Source organism: Mytilus galloprovincialis, chromosome 8 (genome assembly GCF_965363235.1).
Source record: "Mytilus galloprovincialis chromosome 8, xbMytGall1.hap1.1, whole genome shotgun sequence".
Classification (NCBI taxonomy): domain Eukaryota; kingdom Metazoa; phylum Mollusca; class Bivalvia; order Mytilida; family Mytilidae; genus Mytilus; species Mytilus galloprovincialis.
This window is the reverse complement of record NC_134845.1, coordinates 50,801,808-50,824,296: the sequence shown is the minus strand read 5'-3', so window position 1 is coordinate 50,824,296 and position 22,489 is coordinate 50,801,808. Positions and strand designations below refer to the sequence as shown.

The following is a 22,489-nucleotide window of genomic DNA, read 5'->3' as shown; positions in this document are numbered from 1 at the left end:
TTAAAATGTATGAATTAAATATTACACACCGGGTTTCTCATTACTTTTCCGTTAGCATGGTTAGTAATCTGATTTACATTGTTTCGTATTTTTCATGTCTAGGACTTTTATAGCCGTCTATTTGTCATAAAACCTGATTGTTTGAGGCCGTACAGCTGCCTTTAATTACTTTAATTGCCTAACATTAACTGCATTTGTACCTTAGTGGAAAGTTGTCTCTTTCGCAACCATGCCACATATACTGATTTGTATATATAAATCAGCATTCATATAAATTTAAAATTGATGTTGCTTTATCACGAAGAAAGATAATAAAAGATCAACAGCGGAAAGTACATACTAGGTAATATCACAGTCACTATATTGTTTTATCAAATTCAATGTAATTTGCAGAGATAAAAATTAAAATGTTGTTTTCGGACCCATTAGAATCATTTTCAGGAAGTATTTTATTCAAAGTATTGTCTTACACAACTATTAAACATGTGGACGATTGTGGATAATATTCCAAATCCAAATGCTAGTTTATTAAATTGATTTTCCATAGCATCAATGTCACAAAAATTAATTGGACGAGTATTGTGAAAATAATTGTAATCATATTAGAGATTGCTTGTTAGGCAGCAAATCTCGTCTCTGTTTCCTATATAATATGGTGTCTGTCGTTTATAAAATTTGCATTTTGTGTCGTCCCTATTATATTTTTGGTTTGTGCGTTATTTGTGGTGAATGTTCTTGGGTGTGTTTATTTTCAAAAAAATATTTTAAGATTTAATGACAAATAGAAGGTTGAATGTTAAATGAGGAAAACGAATGTTTATTGTTTAAAAACCAAATGTTTAAGGTCGAAAATCAATTTAATAAAATTGAAAGATGAATGCTGAAAAACGAATATTAAAAAGTTAAAAAGAATATTAAAGTTAAAACAAAATAAAATAAAAAATATTGAAAAGGATGTTACATATGAAATTTAAATATTGAATGTTGAAATCGAATTTTTGAAATCTGAATTTTGGATTATGGATCGATTGATGCAAATAACAATTTGAATAAACTCAATTGATTGTTGAACATTTGTATGTGGATGTTGAATATGGACACCAGTCTTAGTCGCTGAGTAAGTAAACTTGATCTTTTTTTAAATCTACATGAAAAAATGAAATTAAATACCAGTAGAATACATTATTATTTAATTTCTATGAAAACTATTGGTCATTTCTATGTTTCCGCTATTGATAGGATCACCTCTAAGTAAGTACATTGATTACATTAATTCTTATTCCCGTTCACTCACAATTTTTTATATTAAATTTCTCTTTTTATAAAATGTGGCTTTGATTTTGACCTCCGATTCTATTTTTATAGAACTTTTGTAGAAAAATATCTTGAATATTACTATATGTAAAAAACAGATACACTATTTGATCTGATATGTACTATGTATATAAATACACCTAACGAAAGAGCAACACGTTTTTTTTCTTCACCAGATGATTTTAACATGTTTAATATGTTAAAGGCGGCAAACACGCAAGTATCCGTCAATTAGATTCTTACATTACTGATATTCATTATATGAGACAATATATGAAAAAGTATAATTTCCATGTCCCGTCTTTCACCAGCAATTAATTTTTTATTCAGGCATCTTTTTGGAAAATTTTAAGTTTCAGTATTAATTAGAGTATATAATGAACCAACTGCACCCAATCAAACATTCTTTTTAATATTTCTCCTAATAAAATATTATAATTTAAATGGTCAAACCCCCAAAAAATCATGTTGCCCCTTGTTATTTTCTGAAAATTAAATCATTCAAAGAATATCTATATTAAGTAAACAGCCTTCCGATTTTCACAAATCTGATAGATTATATAAAAAAACTACTCCAATACTTGTCTGATTTAGTTTTAACTAAAGCATGTAAGAAATTTTGCATTTTTAAGGGTCTTTTAAATGTTGTACCCAGGGTTAATTTCCCTCCTGTTATCGCTGTTTTGTTCACCTATGGACACGTTTGAAAGACCAAAAATCTATTTCTTGTAATGCAAAGTGAAGAGCATCATTTCCTGAATGTATGACTCCATAGGTGAATAGCAGCCAGTTTGAAAAATCTGAACTCCCCAAAGATCAGAATTTGGAGAAAATAATTGTGTTGTTCTCTCCTTTTACAGCCTTTTTGTGTACCTTCTGAGAATATTTCATTGTCAGCACTATAACGGTGCATGTGTTTTTATATTATCTTATCAAATTGATATGTACATGTAAGTAAATTTCTACACAATTCGAGTAAATGAACAAAATGTACTGCAAAATTCCTTTCTGTTACGTTCTGTCATGTTAACTGATAAAAAGTAACAGTTTAACCATAATCAGTAACAGGAAGGATGTTCAAGACAATTTCACTGATGAATCAAAAAGTTAATCTACTATATGCCAACCATTTCATTTAATATAAGTTATCATCACCATATAAAATAAATTTCAAAATAATATACAGTATATTGAAAGAAAAAATAGGTATTGTGCTTTTGATAACAGCAGAGAACATTGTGCAATTTTAGTATAGTAGATAGTAACAGAAAGGAATTTATTTTAGAATTTTTCATTACCGAGGCAGATTTTTCATCTTGCAAATACAGTTTCATAAATGAAAAATGATAAATGACATTGTTTGCTGTCTTCCAATTGTGACAAATCTGAAATGATGTATTTTTTTTAAACTATAAAATAAATAATTTTTTTTGAAAAATAAATAATTTTTTTTGAAAAAAAAATCCTTTCTGTTACCAACTCTGTCCGGTTACCGTTGTCCTGTTACTCAAGATACTTTCATGTTACCAACATATCTGACTATATTTTAGGATATTTCTAAACCTTTTGTATTGCAAATGCTAAAATCAATAATTGGCATTTGATAAACTATTGCAGGATATACTAGTAAACCACAAATAGTTACTTAAACTTATTCCTTATTTCCATGAGAAACTTTTAAAAATTGATTCACTTTGGTAATAGGAAAGAACTGGATTTGTTTGTACCATTTTTAAAATTGCCATTGTAACCACATTTAACAATTGTTTGAATTACAGACCACAGTTTTTAGATACTCAATGTGTATTCTTCGATTTGTGCTATAGAAACACTGGGTCTAAAGACATTTTTTTTATTGCCAACAATTAGACGTTTTCAGATATTGTCTCATATAGGTTTTACATTTTTAATTCTATTATACAAATAACGATAACCCCACTGGTTGTAGTTCACAAACAATTATGTCATTAAAATAAAAACAAATTGTAATGAGTTACTATCTAAAGGAAATGTATATTTAATGGTTACTATGACGTTACGCACGATATTGCATCTCAATTGGTGACGTTAAAATTTGACGTTTTACGCCAATAATTGTAGAAAATCTTTTTATTTCGTTTGCACATCAATATGGATACTTCTAAATTCTTTTTTGGTTGCACTGAAAATTCATGAAATATTTACCACTGGAAGTAACGACACAATGTATGTATTTGGGTAAGATAATAGTCTATATAAACTAGGAAGATATGGTATAAGTGCCAATGAAAAAAAAAACTCTACTAGAAACCAAATGACATAGAAAGTACTTAAATGCAATTTTTTCCCATTAAATCCGAAGAGAAAGAAGATATTCATAGTGCTTCAATAAAATGTTTGTTGGGATTTACAAATTATTCGGGTCTTACTTATAAAGAACACTTGACTTTTTATATATATATATATATATACAATAAACCATCACGTTGACAATGTATAGAGAAATATCTATGTATTTACAACATATACATTATTTAATAAACACAATAAGTACAAGACATGTTACAAAAATAAACAGGGGTGGCTTCACACTAGATTAAGACTTGAGTACACACAGATTTATTTATAATTTTGATAAATTTGCAGGGTTTATCAGCTTTATTTTCTTTTTAGATGACATGAATAATTTATACTTTAAAATATTTGGTTTGGTGTAACTATATTTTTGTATGTAATTTTTCCTGTCCTGTTAAAATATTCTACATTCTAAAATAAAGTGAAATTCATCCCCGAGTTAATTTTTTTTACACAGAGTACAGTTTTTTTTGTCTGCCTGTCTTAAACAAGCTTCCATGGGCAATTTATAGTTCGTCATTCTAAATCTGCAAAATTCTACAAGATTTTTGTTATCTAAAATATCTAAATAAGCGGCCGAACTAAAATTATCTTTAAATACTTTCTAATTAACAACTTTGGGTGATCCTTCTAACAATATATAGATATAGGAAGATGTGGTGTGAGTGCCAATGAGACAACTCTCCATCCAAATAACAATTTATAGAAGTAAACCATTATAGGGCAATGCACGGTCGTCAACACGGAGCCTTGGCTCACACCGAACAAAAAGCTATAAAGTACCCCGAAATTACTAGTGTAAAACCATTCAAACGGGAAAACCAACGGTCTAATCCATATAAAAAACGAGAAACGAGAAACACGTATACACTACATAAACAAACGACAACTACTGTACATCAGATACCTGACTTAGGACAGCTGCAAACATTTGCAGCGGTATTAAACGGTTTAATGGTATGAAACCTTCTCCCTGTTTCTGAAACAATAGCATTACAACACAACATAGAAAGCCACACGATAGAATATCAATTGAAGGGCTTAACTCAATCAAAACACGTAAATTAACACACGATGAACAAATAAATTTGATCTGCGATAGCTGAATGCAAATGCACAGTTAATAAAATATAAGGGACAAACATATATATGCATTCAAGGCCAAAAAGCAAACATACAAGTCCAAATTAAGCCATGGCAAGACACCACCGCGGAATATTTAACCTTTCGAAAATAATCACTTTTGACAAAAAATGGTTTTAATATGCCAATTCCTTTCAATTGATCTTTAAGGTTTTTACCAATTTTCAGACGCAGCCAATTCCAATTAATAAAAGTTTGTGCGTTCCAAATTTATGTTCAACCACATCGTTTTAGAATTTTTGTTATGGTACATAACCATAAAAACTTATATCCATTTACAAATGACAATGTAGAAGATTTCAAATTTAAAAGCATCTTGCAAAATGTTTTGATTCTTTCGTTATTGCTAAAACCCCATACTTCGAACCCATACAACAAAATAGGCTTTATCATTTTATCGAATAATTTGATTTGCGTTTTGATTACAAGGCCGTGGTTTCTGCCTAATTTTAGAACCTCATAGACAGCCTTAGTAGCTTTGTTAGCTATAGTCTGTTTCGCTCTCTTAAAATTCCCACTTCTAGCCAAGTCTATCCATAGATAATTAAGAGTATTCACTATTTCTAATTCTAGTCTGTTCAAATTAAAATTAAGGTTCTTTGGAAGTGTTTCTTTATGATTTTACTTTATCAGCAATTACTTTTAATTTACATAGCGTTCAATAATCTTGAAATGAGTTGCCTTTGGAGATCTGAAGCTGATTCTGCCATAAGCACAGTATCATCAGCATATAAAATTACAAATAATTTTAAATATAAATATCTATTAAGTTTGACTTCAATTTCGTTTGAAATCGTTGAAGACCATCTAAGTTACAGTTTGATAAATATGACGCGAGGTCGTTCATAAAAAAGGCGACAAGAAATGGCGATAAATTTTCCCATTGGCGTACCCCGTTATTACACAGGAAAAAATCTGATTTACAATCATTATAAGAAATACAAGACTTTGTACCGTTATACATATTTACAATTATATTATACATGTTACCATTCATATTATTCACAAGCAACTTGTACCATAGTCCATCCCGCCAAACTTTGTCGTAAGCTTTTTCAAAATCAATAAAAGCACAAAACATTTTTTCTTTTTCTTTTTACATGTTTTAGAATTTCCAAAAAATGTTGAAAATTGGAAACAAATCATTTTGGGTCCATTTTGTCACCTTTGTTTTTGAAAAACGGTTTAATATTTCCAATTAGCCAACTATCTGGGACAACACCTGGTACAAAAATAATATTAAATATTTGTTCGTAAAGTCTATGAATATATTTTCTGTTGACTTGATATACTCATTTACATTCAAATCTTTCCCTTGGGACTTATTGGTTTTAATTTGTTTAAATTCATTTTTAATTTCGTCCTTTGAAATGTTTCTATTTATACTTTTATTCAGACGTTTGATATCGTTAGGGTCAATATATAGTATGTTCAAGTCTGACTTGTCATTTGGTTCCTTGTTTAAATGCTTTAAAAAAATCAAAACTTTTTTCAATGGGAATGTCGGATTGCTCCCGATTTTTACCATTTTGTATATTACGGAACAATTAGATTAAGAAATGCAACGATTGTCAGAAAAAATAGTACTATTCATCCCATATATATATATATCATTACAAGCTTTGTATGATATAGAGGAGTATATAGTCCTCTACAGGCACAACAATTTCATTTTCTATTTCAAGTTTCATACATATGAATCTTATTGCTGAGAAATTACAAATAGCAGTTTAACATTTCCAAAATTTGAAAAGATATTGTTGATTTTTTTTATCCCTTCGCAATATAGCTTTGTCATAACTTTAAAACCACGTCTTAACGAATCTCCATCGGATTTTTGAATACTTTGTGGTCTTGTTGATACTATAGTAAAATGTCCAATATGATACCACCAAGTTGCATCTAACACAAAAAAAAATGTTTTTAGACATAAATATCGTCCAGATTCGACAACGTAAACGTAAGCAAATCGTCCAGTGGACGAACTTGCTATACATTGAATTGTTTGAAAACGAAGTCGGTTTGGTTACACAAGTTATCAAAAAGTATACAACTGTTTTGTAGAGTTAAAAGACAATTATGGTAAAGCACCATTTTGCATGCAACAAATCGAAATTTTCAATAAATTACATCGCTAATGACTGTTTACTTGTAAAAAGCGACACAATTGACAGTGGACCTTCTTGCAAGACATTTGCCAGAAGCCGTTACATTTTTATTTATCGCAAAAAAACCGGTTTTAATATGTTCTTAGTACTTTTGAGAGCATATTTATGAAAACGAATTTTATTATAATATAACATTTTATAAACCCATAAATTTAATAACTTACACATTTTCTCGATCTGACCATGGTGAACACTACTTATTTTTGTAAAAATAGCTTTAGAAGTTATATCAACGCATATTCAGTAATGTTGTAATACTTTAGATATGAAGGATATCATTCATTCGAATTTTCGCGGATTTTTCACTGTTTCAAAGAGAACAATAAAAATTGAGAAAGAAAATGGGGAATGTGTCAAAGCGATAAAAACCCGACCATAGAGCAGACAACAGCCGAAAGCCACCAATGGGTCGTCAATGTAGCGAAAACTCCCGCACCCGTAGGCGTCCTTCAGCTGGCCCCTTAAATATTATGTTTACTAGTACAGTGATAATGGACGTCATACTAAACTCCCAATTATACACAAGAGACTAAAATTAAAAATCATACAAGACTAACAAAGGCCAGAGGCCCCTGACTTGAAACACCCCTGAAAAATTTATTATTTCTATAGTCTGTTACATCTGATACGCGAGAGCCATGGTGTAGTGGTTAGTGCATCGGACTACTAACACAAAGGTTCCTTGTTCGATTCCCATTCTTGGATGAAATTTTCAGGGACTGAATTTTCGGCTCTCCCTTCACACCATTTTCGAGTATGGTGAGGAAACGATGATAGTCCGTCGGATGGGGACGATAAATGGCAGACCCGTGTTAAGAGAGAGCCATATCGCTTGCACGTTAAAGACATCATTGTAGATTTCGAAAAAGAGCAGGCTAATGCCACTACAAGGCAGCACTCGCACCCGCAAAGTGGTAAGGGATTAATATAAGTTGCAAAACTTGTTTCCCAATCCACTATAAATAAATATGTTTAAACTAAACTAATCTGATACGCATAATTTTGACGTTTTGTCAATATGTATGTCCTCATTTTATACTTTTGTCAAATATAATTAAACTATTTTTTTTCATTTTTTTCGGAATAGAATTTATCTGTCTCTTCTATTTATATAAATTTCATATAGCTTTACTGTTTTAATTATATAAAAAAGCTATTTATTAGTATGGACTGGTTGATTTCACGGTATTGACGCAATAACGTGCGTAACGTCTTTCAGAATTGAAAGTCTAAATTTTTATTACGCAAATAGCGACAAATAAACTTTACAAAAATGATCCACACGTTTTGTTCTTTTAATTTTTTTCTTCTTTTGGTCATACGAGGAAAAACCTGCGATGACCTTTAAATCAGTACATATTACGTAATAAACAGAGTTTTCAAATCGCTATCATACTGCATACGTTTAACATGTTTAAGGGTAACCAGAAGAATCGTGAAAACTGAGACATCTTGTTGATAAATATCAAACCATGAACTAAGATACAATACCATCAAAGCATAGTACGTCTCATCCGGTTGCATATGAAGATAGGACAGAAAAAAATCTGAGTCATAACATATATCTTGGGTGTTTAAAAGCATCATTCTTTTTTATTTGGTGATTCTTTAGAATATTTTGGAAACTTGAGGTTACAAGTTCATGATGTTTACTACAGCTTGTACACAATTACAAAATAGGTGAACGTTCTATTGGTTATCTTCCTTGATAAAGTATCACAAGAAAAAAGTGATGTTAGTAATGTTTTTCTCGGAAGGATGCATGTTTTTAAATTACGACCAGGGTAACTGCAGCTTCTCCAAAAGACAACGCCATAGACATATATTTTATGCAGAAAATAATTTAGCGTCAGTTTATACTGTCACACGCAAATACAGATTGTTTAATTATCTGACAATGAACTCTAGCATTTTCGTCAGTGTGTCTATGTCATACACTAATATTGTTTAATTTACAAGTTTTAGAATGGGGTTTAGTGGCAGGTCTTTGGTTGTTCGGTAAACATTATTCACAACCTTTATAAACTCAAGACGATGTACATCTAGAGATAACGTTGCTTTATAACCTTTTAACAGTTGAATACTTTATACATTGATCTATAGATTTCTTTTGGTAATTTTAATTGTTTAATTGCTACCTTATTGACATGTCTCCTAATCTTCTTTTACTTAAATTTATACTTTTCCTTGAACAGCACTATTTGTCCTTCTTTTGTGTATTGTAACCGATAATTTGGACAAACCACACAATTTTTCAAAAGCTGGTAGGCATGCATAATGCCAGAAGCATTTATGAAAAAAATAGTTTCACTAAATTCAAGGCGATATGTCAAATAACTTTTACTTTGTTCTTTATAATTTACTGTTATCTTTGGTGGTTTGAGTTGAATTTTCATATGTTTATAGACATTAAAAAAAATAAGTGTTGGAAAAAGAATGCTGAAAAAAATGTATCATAATTAAATCAACCTTAATATTGAGTGTTGAAGGGCGGATATAGAAATTGCAATGTTTGAAATTTTTAGATGTCGGATAAAGAAACGAATGAGGGAAATAAAGTTATGATAATACAATTGAATTGAATGCTAAAAATCTATATGTTGATCTTCAACATAGAAATTGCATCTTAAATGTTGATTATGTATCTTTGAATACTATAATTCTAATGTTAAAATGTTTTGTAAAATAATGAAATTTAATTTTGAGAATGTGAGAATAAAATGCCCAAAACAAATATGAATATTGGAAATATACATGATATAGTGTAGGATGCCGAAAATCGAATCTTTATTTTTGTTGAATTTTGTAATAGGGTGTTGAATAACAAAATATTGCGTAAAATGACATTAGGTCATGTACATTAAACATAGAACAAATTGAATGTGGATTCTGAAACCTGTCATTGAGACAGTTACTTACACCGATCTGTATTACGAAATGGAGAAACTGCATTTCGAAGTCACAGTAAATGTTGCATACTATTCTTTCATGTCAATAATTAGAATAAAATTTTAGATATGATTCAGTTTCTCGACACTTCGTATTTTTGTGTTTAATGAGTAACATGTTTTTTTTAGGATGCAATATTTTGTTAAGGTTTTGGTAATTTCTGTGTTCCAGCTTGTTATAGGATCACACCAAAGTAAGTAAAAAACTCATGTTGATTGCATTAATTAGTTTCTCCCTCAATTTGCAATTTTCAATATTGAGCTTCCCTATAGGTTGCACTTTGTAAATACAGCTGTTTCTCAAACCACGCCTCTTTTGGGGAGATTATGAATATTCATAGAACATCAATTTTGTTTACATTCTGGTTGCCAGTTATGCTCTCTGTGTTCCATGTCATAGAGACATAACCTGGGAATGTTACCAGTAAATAAACATGCGCATATTGTTCATATTGAAATCTGTGGTAACCCTTCATTTGAGGTAGGGGTAGTTAAGAAAATAAGTGTAAGTTTAAATTCTGAGCAGTTCAGGGCATACAAACATTGAAAATATGCCACACAGCCCTATATTAAGACCTTTGAAAAAAATTGCAGTTCATATGTTCAATTCTATGATAAGATTTTTTTCAAAACTTCATAGTAGGGATGTCAACTCGGTGAAGAATTTCTAATCGATTACTCGTAAGATTTACCGAGCGATACGCAAGTACTCGCTCGGTAAAACATTTACAAAATAGAAACACAAAATTATACTATTTATGTTTTGTGTGTCGTTGTCTTATGATCAACGTTATTACCTAGGACTAGATAATATTCCCAGGCATTTCATACTTTAAGTGATAGCTCAGTGACTTTATGGACCAATTGTGTAAACTGATTTTAATCTAATCAAGTATTTAGTAGTAATTAATATCAATAGAAAAAATGTAACTTAACAACATGCAACAGTATTTGGAAACCGTAAAAACACATTTAATGATTAACAAAGGGTTATAATTAGTCATTAATTATTTGCAGAAGGTCGACACATGGTGCAACAAAATTGTTCTTATTTAACTTAAATCATCATGTCAACTCTTTCTGGGACGTAGCGATTTCTCAAATTGAATAGGTAACTAACAGTTATACTGTAAAAAATATATGCGCTGACGGTACAGAGGTGGGGACTTGACCACGATTAGATAACAGTGTCAGCAGGGACAGCCTTGGGAAAAATGCTTGTGCCATATATTCTACATATACCTCTGTTTGGAAATGTTTTAAATAACTGTTAAACGCAAACATTCGAGTTGTGTTTTTAAATTTTATTACTTTTGACTTATTTATAAAAACCCAGGAGGCGCTCTGAATTAGATTTGTTTAAATGTAAGAAAACAACACCATTATAATAGGAAACCGATTAGTCGAGTATTACTTTGGTAATCGGTACTCGGTACTACCGAGCGATACTCCAGTACTCGAGTACTCGTTGACATCCCTACTTCATAGTAAAAGTGGTACAGTTTTAGCCGTAAAAGGAGTTTCTATGGGAAATTGAAATGTCCATATTTACAGAAATGCAACCATATCATGTTTATATAAAATAAATTGATATGCAAAGGTTTTGTAACATATGTATTTTCATCTCTATGGCCGCTTATTTTGTTTATCTGGAACTTCTTAATAAGAAATAAATAGAATATTACTACTAGGATACGTCAAATACATATACACAGGTAACTATGGGAATTTTAGAAGTACAGTGCATCATAAGTCTATGAAGGCTGGCTGACATAAATATGTTTCATATTTGTATTATTATGTTAAATCAGGCTGCACTTTAATAAAACAATATATATATATATATATATATATATATATATATATATACATATTTATGCTGATACGTACTAAACATGAAAAAAACAAGATTAGAAATTTAAGCAATGATTCAATCTTCTTACCTGTGTCATAACGACAAAATGCATCCTCGAATTTGGTATACCACGCACGTTGATAAAAAAAAATCATTAACATAATTAACTTTACTAGTACCTAAAAGTTTAAACAAATAAGTTATAATTTTTTTTTGCGAATGTAATCTTATCAAGCAAATTAAATAATACATGCCACAAAAAAGAAATTGATAAAAGATGTAAATAGACATATGACGCCAGTATGTTAGCTGTTAGCCATTTTTGGTGGTGTCATTTTGGAATAAATACTTAAAGGAACTTAATATTATTTATTTCTCTTACTAGAAATCTCACTCCTCCTTTCCTGTAAGTTGTAAACGGATTATACGTATATACATATTTGCGAAAGCAAATTTACAGATCTAACATTGTTGGGTTGATGTTTAGACGAGTTGTATATATATATATATATATATATAAAAGTCTATAAAAACGACCAACCAGCAAATTTACTATGTACCGGATCGTCTAGAATAGGCGATACTATGCAGATAAGGAAAACATTATATCAGTCTAAAGATTTGCACAACGGTACTGATATAAGATGTTATAATACGAAAATGTTGTTATTAAATCGTGCTGACAAATATTTCGGCTCAACAAATGGCCTTCTTCAAGTGTCACAAGTTTTAACAATACTGAAGGTATTGTTAAAACTTGTGACACTTGAAGAAGGCCATTTGTTGAGCCGAAATATTTGTCAGCACGATTTAATAACAACATTTTCGTATTATAACATCTTATATCAGTACCGTTGTGCAAATCTTTAGACTGATATATATATATATATATATATATATATGTAATATATATATATATATATATATATATATGTATATCGAATATTTGATCTGTATTTAATTTTGTCTAATGAAAAGAAAATATTTTCTGAAAAACAAATTACTGATTTAAAAACATACGTAAACATCTCTAATTCAAAGCTTGTTCGTGAAACTATGTAGGAATGAACAATTGCAATATCGCTTTATGCTTAGATAATATTTATACAAGCATATGATGTATATTCAGACAAGTCAAATTTGATTAGGGATAATTCCCCTATTATCTTGTGTCAATGGATTAGTTCTAGTAGTTGCGCCAATTTATTGGGACAATCAGATACGTTACTAATTCTGATAACTGAGTGATATAGTACTTGCAGATACTTATTCCATTAGAAAAACGAGTATATCTTTGCAAAGCACTAAAACAATTACATCAGCTTACAAACTTTCTTCACAAAATAATGAGACAAGTCAATCCTCTGACATAAAAAAAATGATACTTAAGAACTAGGATTTACTGGTTATTACCTAATTAGAAAATTAAAAATATCATTCATTCACGTATAAGTAGTTTTTCAATTTAGAATTCTAGAAAAAGTTTGTTGATCAGACTTTAATATCAATGTTCAAAATCACGATCTAAATTAGAATAAACTCAAATCAACGAGAAAAACTAACAGCAAAATAATACATCAAACAGTTCGATAACAACACATTGTGTTTTAATACTTTTGTTTTGGTTAACAGGTACTTGGACTTGTCCTTCAGGTTGGGAATTGCATGGATTGCAATGTTACAAAATGTCTCATCAAGTTTTTACCTTTAGGAAAGCACAAAAATACTGTCATGATCAACGTGCTGAGATTATCATGCCAAAAACAGAAGAAGAAAACTATGTTACGAAAATGCTGCTTCAAAAGTAAGTTGTTATGTCCTGTTTACAAGATTATTTTTTTCTTTGAGATATTTTAAAATAAAATTTTCAAAATATAGCATTTCAAAAACGTCATCATAATTATATACTTGTTAGCGTTTATTCTAAAAAAGAATGTGTGATATAAACGCTTTTGAGACAACGACCGCACACTGTCCAGATGACACCATGCGCCCATATCAAATTTGCTTCTTAGGTCAATATATTACAACTGTCGTAAATTTATTAACAAATGAAAGCTACTCAGACCATCGAATACCTGAGGTTAAAAAAATAGATGAATGTTAGCAATTTGTAATGAGAGGCAGTCTTGGTCATTGGTATTTCACAGTTAGTTGTCTCATTGGCAATCCTACTACAACAGTTATTATATATAGTGTATTTCAACTTTATGCGAGGAAATTAATTCTGAAAAATCAAAAACGAAAAAAAAAAACACAAAGAAACATTCACTAGTCATTTACTTTGTTCGATTCATCTGCATTTTGTAAACATATACTACATGAAGGTTTGTTATATTACTGAATAATATCTTTACAATCAAAAGGGTCAAGTTCAGCACATCTTCTGAATGGAACGGACTTTGGATTGGACTTACCGATAATGAACACGAGGGAACATGGAATTGGAATGATGACACAAAACCAGATTTTCTGTACTGGACACCTGGTGAGTGTGTCTATATAATTTAAGTCGGTTCACTTTACAAATTAAAACGAAAGTATTTTATCTAGAGTGTCTACCCACAGGTGACGTTTTAGGTTTATAAGATAATTGTGATTTGGAGATTAAATCATTCGGCATGGCATGGTCTATTCGGTTACGTTATTTTTTAAGTACTACACGTTATTCAAGATCTTGTAGCATGCATTAAGAGGTTTGTTCTCTTTACATACGTATAGAAAAGAAGAAGATGTGGTATGATTGGTAATGAGACAACTTTTCACAGGTGACCAACATAAAACAGAAAAAAACATTTAAAGATCACCGTACGGCCTTCAACAATAAGCAAAGCCCATACCGTATAGTCAGCTATAAAATGGCCCCGAAATGACAATGTAAAATAATTCAAACGAGAAAACTAACGGCCTAATTTATGTATAAAAATTGAACGAAAAACAAATATGTAACACAAAAACAAACGACAACCACTTAATTACAGGCTCCTGACTTAGGACAGGCACATACATAAATAACATATTTAACCCCGCCACTTTTTTTTCCTCGCCTGTCCCAAGTAAGGAGCCTCTGGCCTTTGTTAGTATTGTATCGTTTTTAACATTTGCAAAAAATTATAATAAAAAGATTGAAAAAGATGAAAATTCTTTCAGCTTTAACATGTTGAAGAATTAATCATAAGGTGTTTAGTTTCTTGTGTACAATTTGGAGTTCAGTATGGCGTTCATTATCACTGAACTTGTATATATATTTGTTTAGGGGCCAGATGAAGGACGCCACAGGGTGCGGGAAATTCTCGCTGCATTGAAGACCTGTTGGTGACCTTCTGCTGTTATCTGTTCTATGGTCGATATGTTGTCTCTTTGACACATTTCCGATTTTCATTCTCAATTTTATAATGTGGCGGGGTTAAACGTATTATATGTATATAATGGTTGTCAATAGCTAAATTATTAACTGTTAACTGTGGGAAGGACGAAATATCATTAAGCGGTTAACCAGACCTTTTTCAATTTTTACAGAATCGAGGGAAAATGAAAATCTTGTGAATGAATTTAACATATAATGGGTTGTATGAGTAACACGCTTAAACATGAACAAAATATTCCATGGTGTTAACAGTTCCCATCTTGTGACAACCTTGTGTAGTCAAAAGGATGATAGTGATTTGATTATTGGAAATTGCTAAATCATATGGTTGGAAAAAACAAAACGATTGTATAGGTATCATATTTTGGCCTTTCTGTAACTTCGTATATGTTAGGAATACTTCCAACTCTGCTTCTCGACTTAGTTGCAACTATGATCATCGTTATTATACATACTCTACTCTGCATTAATTGTCTATTTATAACTTTCTGCCATATATATACAGAAATTGAAGCTTTATTAACTAACTGTTTTAAAATGTCATTCTTTGTACAATTAAGTTTGGAAAAAAGTAACAAGATACCGAATTGCAAAAGAAATTCAAATCGGAAAGTCCTTATTGAATGGCAAAATGAAAAGCTCCAACACACATTTGGAAACAATAGTTACAAACCTCAATAGTACAATACAAACTTACAGCAATCACCTTGGATGTTGCCAATCGCTTAATTTTAAGATTGATTCGCATCGTAAGAGATGAAACGAAGAAAAGATGATAAGTGAAACTTTCAATTACATGAGATAATGTTCCTGATTGTACATACGCAAGTTCTTAATATACAAATCACCCAGCTAGCCACATTACTTGTGACAGGCAAGTTGTCAATGACAAAACTCTTGAAGGTGTGTTGCTAACAGGTTCGAAATATCATGAGCCATCAATAGAAAGAATAACTTCAAAGTACTGATGGATTCAGTCGAGGATCATAAGTGTGGATATGGGATAATCATTAAAATGGAAGTGTTGTAACTCTTTTTGAATTGACAATGACTGTAGCAACATTGATCAACAAAATAACTTTTTGAATGAATGGTCTACAATGGTCTTTGAATAAGCATAATATTTTCCTTAACACTATATGCTGTTGCCTTAAAAGATAAAGGCACAAACAATATCGTGTTGTGTGTAAATCGTCTTACATAAACTGCTTGATAAAGGAATGAGGTATTGAAAATTCCCTTTGAAACTCAACATTTACCTGTATTAAACCTACAGAAAATCATAAATAATCAAAGGTCTCTTCTATGTTCCTCTGAAATTTGTTTTCTTAATCTCATACTGAAAATCATTTTTTAGTTTAAACATATTGATTGATAGTGGATTGGAAAACAAGTTTTGCAACTTATATTAATTCCTTTCCATTTTGCGGGTTTGAGTGCTGTCTCTTTTTCGGAATCCACAAGGGTGTCTTTAACGTGCAAGAGATATGGATCTCTCTTAATACGGGTCGGCCATTTATCGTCCCCTTCCGATTAACTATCATCGTTTCCTCAAGACCATACTCACAAATGGTGTCAAGGGAGAGCCGAAAATATTCAGTCCCTAAAATTTCATCCCGAAACGGGAATCGAACCAGGAACCTTTGTGATAGTAGTCCGATGCACTAACCACTACATCACGGATCTCTTTAATTTTTAACATATATAATAAATAAACATGATATAACTTTATCAATACAACAAAATTTATTAACATTTAAACAATATGATATAGGGATAATATTGGTTATTGGGATAAACAAAGGTGGGATGCTTACAAAAACACATACATATTTGTATATTTATTTGTTTATTTTAAACAAAATCGCTGAACATGAATTGATCTCACAAAGCAAGTTTAATATGCACACTGACAGACGCAATGATGAAAGACAACTACGAAACAATAATGTTGATATTGGAAAACCAGTAACCAAATCCAGACGTACAGAACCAAATGTTTTTATTTGTTAGTTTGTTATTATTGTAGGAGAACCAAATGGGTACAGTGGAGAAAATTGCGCAATTATAAATAAATCAGCAAGAAAATGGCATGACGTTAAGTGTAGTATTAGTGATTTGTACAGTGCAGTTTGTCAACTGAAAGGTATTTTGCATTCACAAAAACATCTTTATTAAAGCACGTGTATTGCAATGGTCAAATGATAAAATTCTATCGAACCATAAATGCTGAAGTCCAAAAATTTGACAGTCATAGATGTTTAAATACGTACAAATTGTACGAGTTAGATAACCAAAAGAGATATTAAATGATAAGCCGAGGTCATCTTGTCTGTTGGAGCTGGAACCTTAGTTTCATATATTTGTTTTAGTTCATTCGCATTAATCATATAATTCATATTTCTTTTAACTAAATTACAAAATCTTCATGTTAAATGTGAGAATTAAATAAGAGTCAAATCATATCACATTTTGTACAAAATCTGTTTTGCCTTATAGAGCACATAATATCACCCCGAGATTATGTTGTGGTTTATATTTCTCAGTCTTTAGTTTTCTATGTTTTGTTTTTGACCAGTTGTTTGTCTGTTGGTCTTTTCTTTTTTAGCCATGGTGTTGTCAGTTTTTATTATATTTATGTGTTTGCATGTCCCTTTTGTATCTTTCGCCTTTCTTCAAATGAATGTCAAGCCTTACATCTATATCCTTTCCTGCGATCTGCGTCCTGTAAAGTCATTACACTCAGATTTATGACAATTTATTCATTACAAGCCTGAGAAAATGAAAAAGTTCAAAACGCTTTATTCTGTGAAATATTATTTAGACAACTTCGTAAAGATATGTGGTTTGCATAAAACTACGAACAGAAATGATTTCAAGCAATGTTAGAATACAAAGTAAAATAAATATTAATTATAATTATAACTCGCTCTGTGTGTGTGCATAAGCATATATAACATACGTATACATAACTACATAATGTGTATAGCTAACAATAACGTTGCACGTCTTACTATTCCTTTCAAATATACCATTCAAAAGAGGGTGCATTATGTTGAGTAGGAAATGCGTTTTACCATGATACATGCTTACTAAGAACGCTAATATATATTTTACATGTTTTACAAGGGTTCTTTATCGAGCAGAAGCGTGAGATTCACTCTTAAATAAATCATTTGCGATAACAGACGCCAAAATCATAAAAAATCGCGCCCTGTTTGTATTTTGTTTTTTCATTTGTTTGTTCCAAATATTTTTTCTACGTTGATCAAAGATGGGCGAAATAAACCAGAGCGACATTCAAATCCATAGATCGAAAATAAACTGACAACGCCATGCCTAAAAAAGGAAAATGACAAACACACAAGTATAAGACACAACATAGAAAACTAAAGACTTAGTAACATCAATTTATCAATTGATGAATTGTGCTTTTATTCATACTAATCTTTTGATAATCGTGTTGTTTATTTTAGCAACGGAGGAAATGTGTTCTTGTCGATGTGATTACAAAAGAAAACTTGAACATTGGGAGTCGAAAATACCGCAACATCAAACAATGGAGGATTTGAAAAGAGAGTTAGAGCCAGTCATCCGAAAGATTCAAAATGAATTAAAAGTAAACAAAACTAATCTTTCGTCAACTATTCGCAAACTAACATCAGCTAAAGACGAACGCAAGTCATCACATGCGATTGGGTTCTTTGGTGCATTATTCATCTCTGTCATTTTCGGAACTGTCTTTTTCATGGACATAGTGATGTTAAGACAGCAGATAGACAACATCAGGAAAATATGTGGTAATAAGGAGAAAAACATTAGACAAAACCTAAGCAGGAAAAAGAAGCTTGCCACTATCATCACTATTCAAAAGAAGAAAACAAAAATAGATAGCTTTTAGAGATAGTTTAAATCAATTTAATAGAAATTAAAAATTGTACATGAAATCTCCCACGCGTGACATTTGCACACCAAGGAGCAAGTGCGGAGAACTAGTTTTAATTAGATTGTGTTAAATCATATATGTTTTCTAACCACTGTCTGTTTTAAACAAAATGATTTGTAAAAATGGTATATGAACATGTTGAAGGTTTATATTATTATGCATGAAAAAAAAGAACCAAGCATAAATCAGCTATAATATACTTTTCATAACTAAATTTACCATTTAAATTAAAATTAAAAAAATATATCCCCTTTGACTTTGATAGTCCAACCAAGGGATTTTAGATATAACAATTTCCTCAGTAAAAGTACGTCTTTGACTTTAACAAATTCGTTATGCATATTCTGTAAAACGAATGCCTAACATTTTGTATTGTTTTGGAACAATAATGTATTTTCCTTTTTGAAATGTTATATAACAGTCATTATGTGTCCCTTTATATCCTGCTTTTCGGTGTGAGTCAAGGTTCCGTGTGGAAGGCCGTACTACAACTCATAATAATTTACTCTTTTCAAGTTGTGCCTTGGATGGAGAGTTGTCTCATTGGCACTCATACCACATCTTCTTAAATGTATATTCGGAATGCAATTGATCACAATAAAATTTAGATTTACCTAGTATTTACTATCTATTGTAGATGACATTTCTAAAAAGGAAAAAGAAATCATCATAATCGGAATGAAGCTATCAATGTACGACACCTTATCGTTATTTGGGAATATGTCCCGGTTGACCCGATAATCTGCCCTGCTTGGCATATTGACGTCATACAACAATCACTTTTCAAGTGTGGCATCATGTATATTGTATTATGAATAGCGATAAGATGTACAATGTATAGATGCACATTATTTTCAAGATAATATAAACTATTTTTAGGCCATCCATAAAGTCTGTTAAAAATAAACGAAATGATAATAATTAAAAAGTTATTTTCCCATCAGCTATAATACTAAAATTACGAGGTCCAATTTGTCAGCGGTCATCGGGTAAAAATGACAAATCAAAGAATTCAACTCTATATATAGCTAATATAGGACAATGGTGTAGATTAAAAATTACACCACTCCAGACTCTTTTGTTTCCCACATAATTAATATTGCCAATAATTAACAAGTTCCGGGTCAAATCCGATACCGATACCAATAGTATATTTACCTGTTACCTATTAACTTATCTGTACGTTCCGCATTTGACAGGCGCACCACCAAACGGTGTATTTAGGATTTTGATATATACACGGGTCATAATGAAAGGGCTGACACTATTAAATTCAATCATTGTCAAATTGTTCCCTATTGTAGTTTTATTCAGCAATCAGCAATACTTTCTAAGATAACTAATATAGGACAATGTTGTTAATTAAAAAATACTCCATTCCTGGATAGCCAGGACCTTCTGTTTTCCAAATAAATAATATTACCAGTAATTGATAAGTTCCGGGTCAACGGGTTCAAACAAAGATTTGAAAGCAGAGAAAACTGTGTATCTTATAATCGACATAACTTTATTAGATGACAATATCAATTACTAAAACAAGGCTTAAATATATATACTTTAATTCAGTCACGGACACGCGATATCACGGGTGTGTACTTGTAATACTAATAATGACGATAAGAACCGTTAAGCGATGATGTCCGTTAATTACTTTTATAATTATCTTCTGTTATCTGTACAACCTTATTAGACGTTATATGCAATGCTTTATGAACAATGTGTTTATCCTAATTGTCTGACTTTGTTATATTTCGAAAATGTACCATTCTAACAAAAGTTTGAAACACTCTACAAAACGTTTCAGTTTCAAATATAGTACGTATTTACATTCTATTACATATATATACTGAGTGCCAATGAAAACGCAACACTTTTGTTTTTCCAAAAAATCTTATCATTTTTATTTTATTTATATTAGAACTTTGTATAGTTGGTTGAAAATGACTTTTAAGACAATTGTCGACAATTTTACGGTTGAGTGATTTTGGAAGAAATACGAAGTAAGGGTTATTTTGAACGGACATAAACCGTGTTCACCGCTTTTCAACATACGCACCATTTTCACGATTTTGTTATTTAAAGCTTGGCTAATGTCATGAATTTTCCCGCCCTTATTGTACAGAAACTGCAATAAACATCTGAGTAAATGCCAGGACTTTCTGACAACCAGCGACGTGCAGTTTTTGGCATGATCCAATGAAACCTTTCACAGCATACAATTACGAGAAGACTGAAGTTGTAGCCTCTACAATACCCAAATCATCAACAAATTCGACCAAAATGGATCATTCAATGATAAGCCACAGTCCTGGATACAAAAAGCAAGAAACGCTCACCAAGACCGATACATTTGGTCTTTAGCATATCCGATATCGACTCTGATGGCTGTTCAAAGGTCACGAGAGTTCAATGGTGGTCACGGTAGAACCTTTGGAGCAATTTCAGTAAAGCACCATTTGCGCAGAAATTGTTAAAGAGCACCACAGTCTTTCCTAAGTGCCATCTAAACGGCCATCTGGCGTAAACATCGAATTCTGTAGACCGAAAATCATTCAATATGTACCAAAAACCGGTTACATAGACATTTAGCACCCGCCTTTTCGCCGGATTTTGGTCCTATGGAGCCATTTTTGCATCAAATTTTACATGGTTTAGACGATGAAAACCACCACCAATATCATAAAGTCAGCTGAGTTTGCTTTACAGAACAAATGGAATAACATTCCTCGAGATCACGTTATACGTCCAGGATTATCAATCCACGGCGTTGTCGAGATTGCGCTGCACCACGGGGTTGTAACATTTTTTATTAGGACTGTGAGTTGACGATTCGACATTGGATGTTTCGTTTACCTATAGCGCACGAAAGATGACAATGGAACATTTTTGTTTGATATCGATCTATTGTTAAAATTGTTAATTTTCAAGAACAATTTATTTTGAAAGATTCTCATTTCTAATATAAACATTATTTTAATTTTTTTTAAACTAGGTGTTGCGTTTTCATTGGCGCTCAGTATATATTATTATATGTTTCGAATGTCAGCGTGACAATCATTTTACACATTTTTGGAAACGTAATGGAAAATGGACAATAGAAAATCTAACAAATATGTGTATGGTTTTTAAAGATATTTTTAAAAGTTTTTTGAGAAAGATTGCAGAATTTTTATCGCTGGTTATCCTAGTTAATGATGCTTAATGTATTCTTGTTATCATCGTACATTTGTTCATTATGCATGTTTAGTATGGTATTCCTATGTGATGCATAACTCCTACCCTTTATAAATGTTATGTTTTGTAGTTTCTTTTTAAATAAAAAAACAAGGTATTAGATTCTTATTTTATTTTAATGGGATATGCAAAAGTTTGCGTTGCTTATCATGAATTCGACAGGAGCATGAACATATGTTA

At 31.1% G+C, this 22,489-nt stretch overlaps 2 long non-coding RNA genes across 3 annotated transcripts; both read left to right on the top strand.

Annotated features, from left to right (window-relative positions):
• The first annotated feature begins 750 nt into the window (after positions 1-750).
• Positions 751-14,254, top strand: LOC143042152 (uncharacterized). 2 transcript variants are annotated; one of them, XR_012967893.1, is made up of 4 exons: positions 751-1,117; positions 10,037-10,101; positions 13,395-13,566; positions 14,129-14,254. It is a non-coding gene; the product is annotated as an uncharacterized LOC143042152 (long non-coding RNA). The 2 variants fall into 2 exon arrangements; XR_012967892.1 differs by lacking the exon at positions 751-1,117 and adding an exon at positions 1,202-1,251.
• Positions 14,255-17,157: 2,903 nt separating this feature from the next.
• Positions 17,158-22,041, top strand: LOC143042154 (uncharacterized). Its single transcript, XR_012967894.1, has 2 exons — positions 17,158-17,275; positions 18,606-22,041. It is a non-coding gene; the product is annotated as an uncharacterized LOC143042154 (long non-coding RNA).
• The last annotated feature ends 448 nt before the right edge of the window (positions 22,042-22,489 follow it).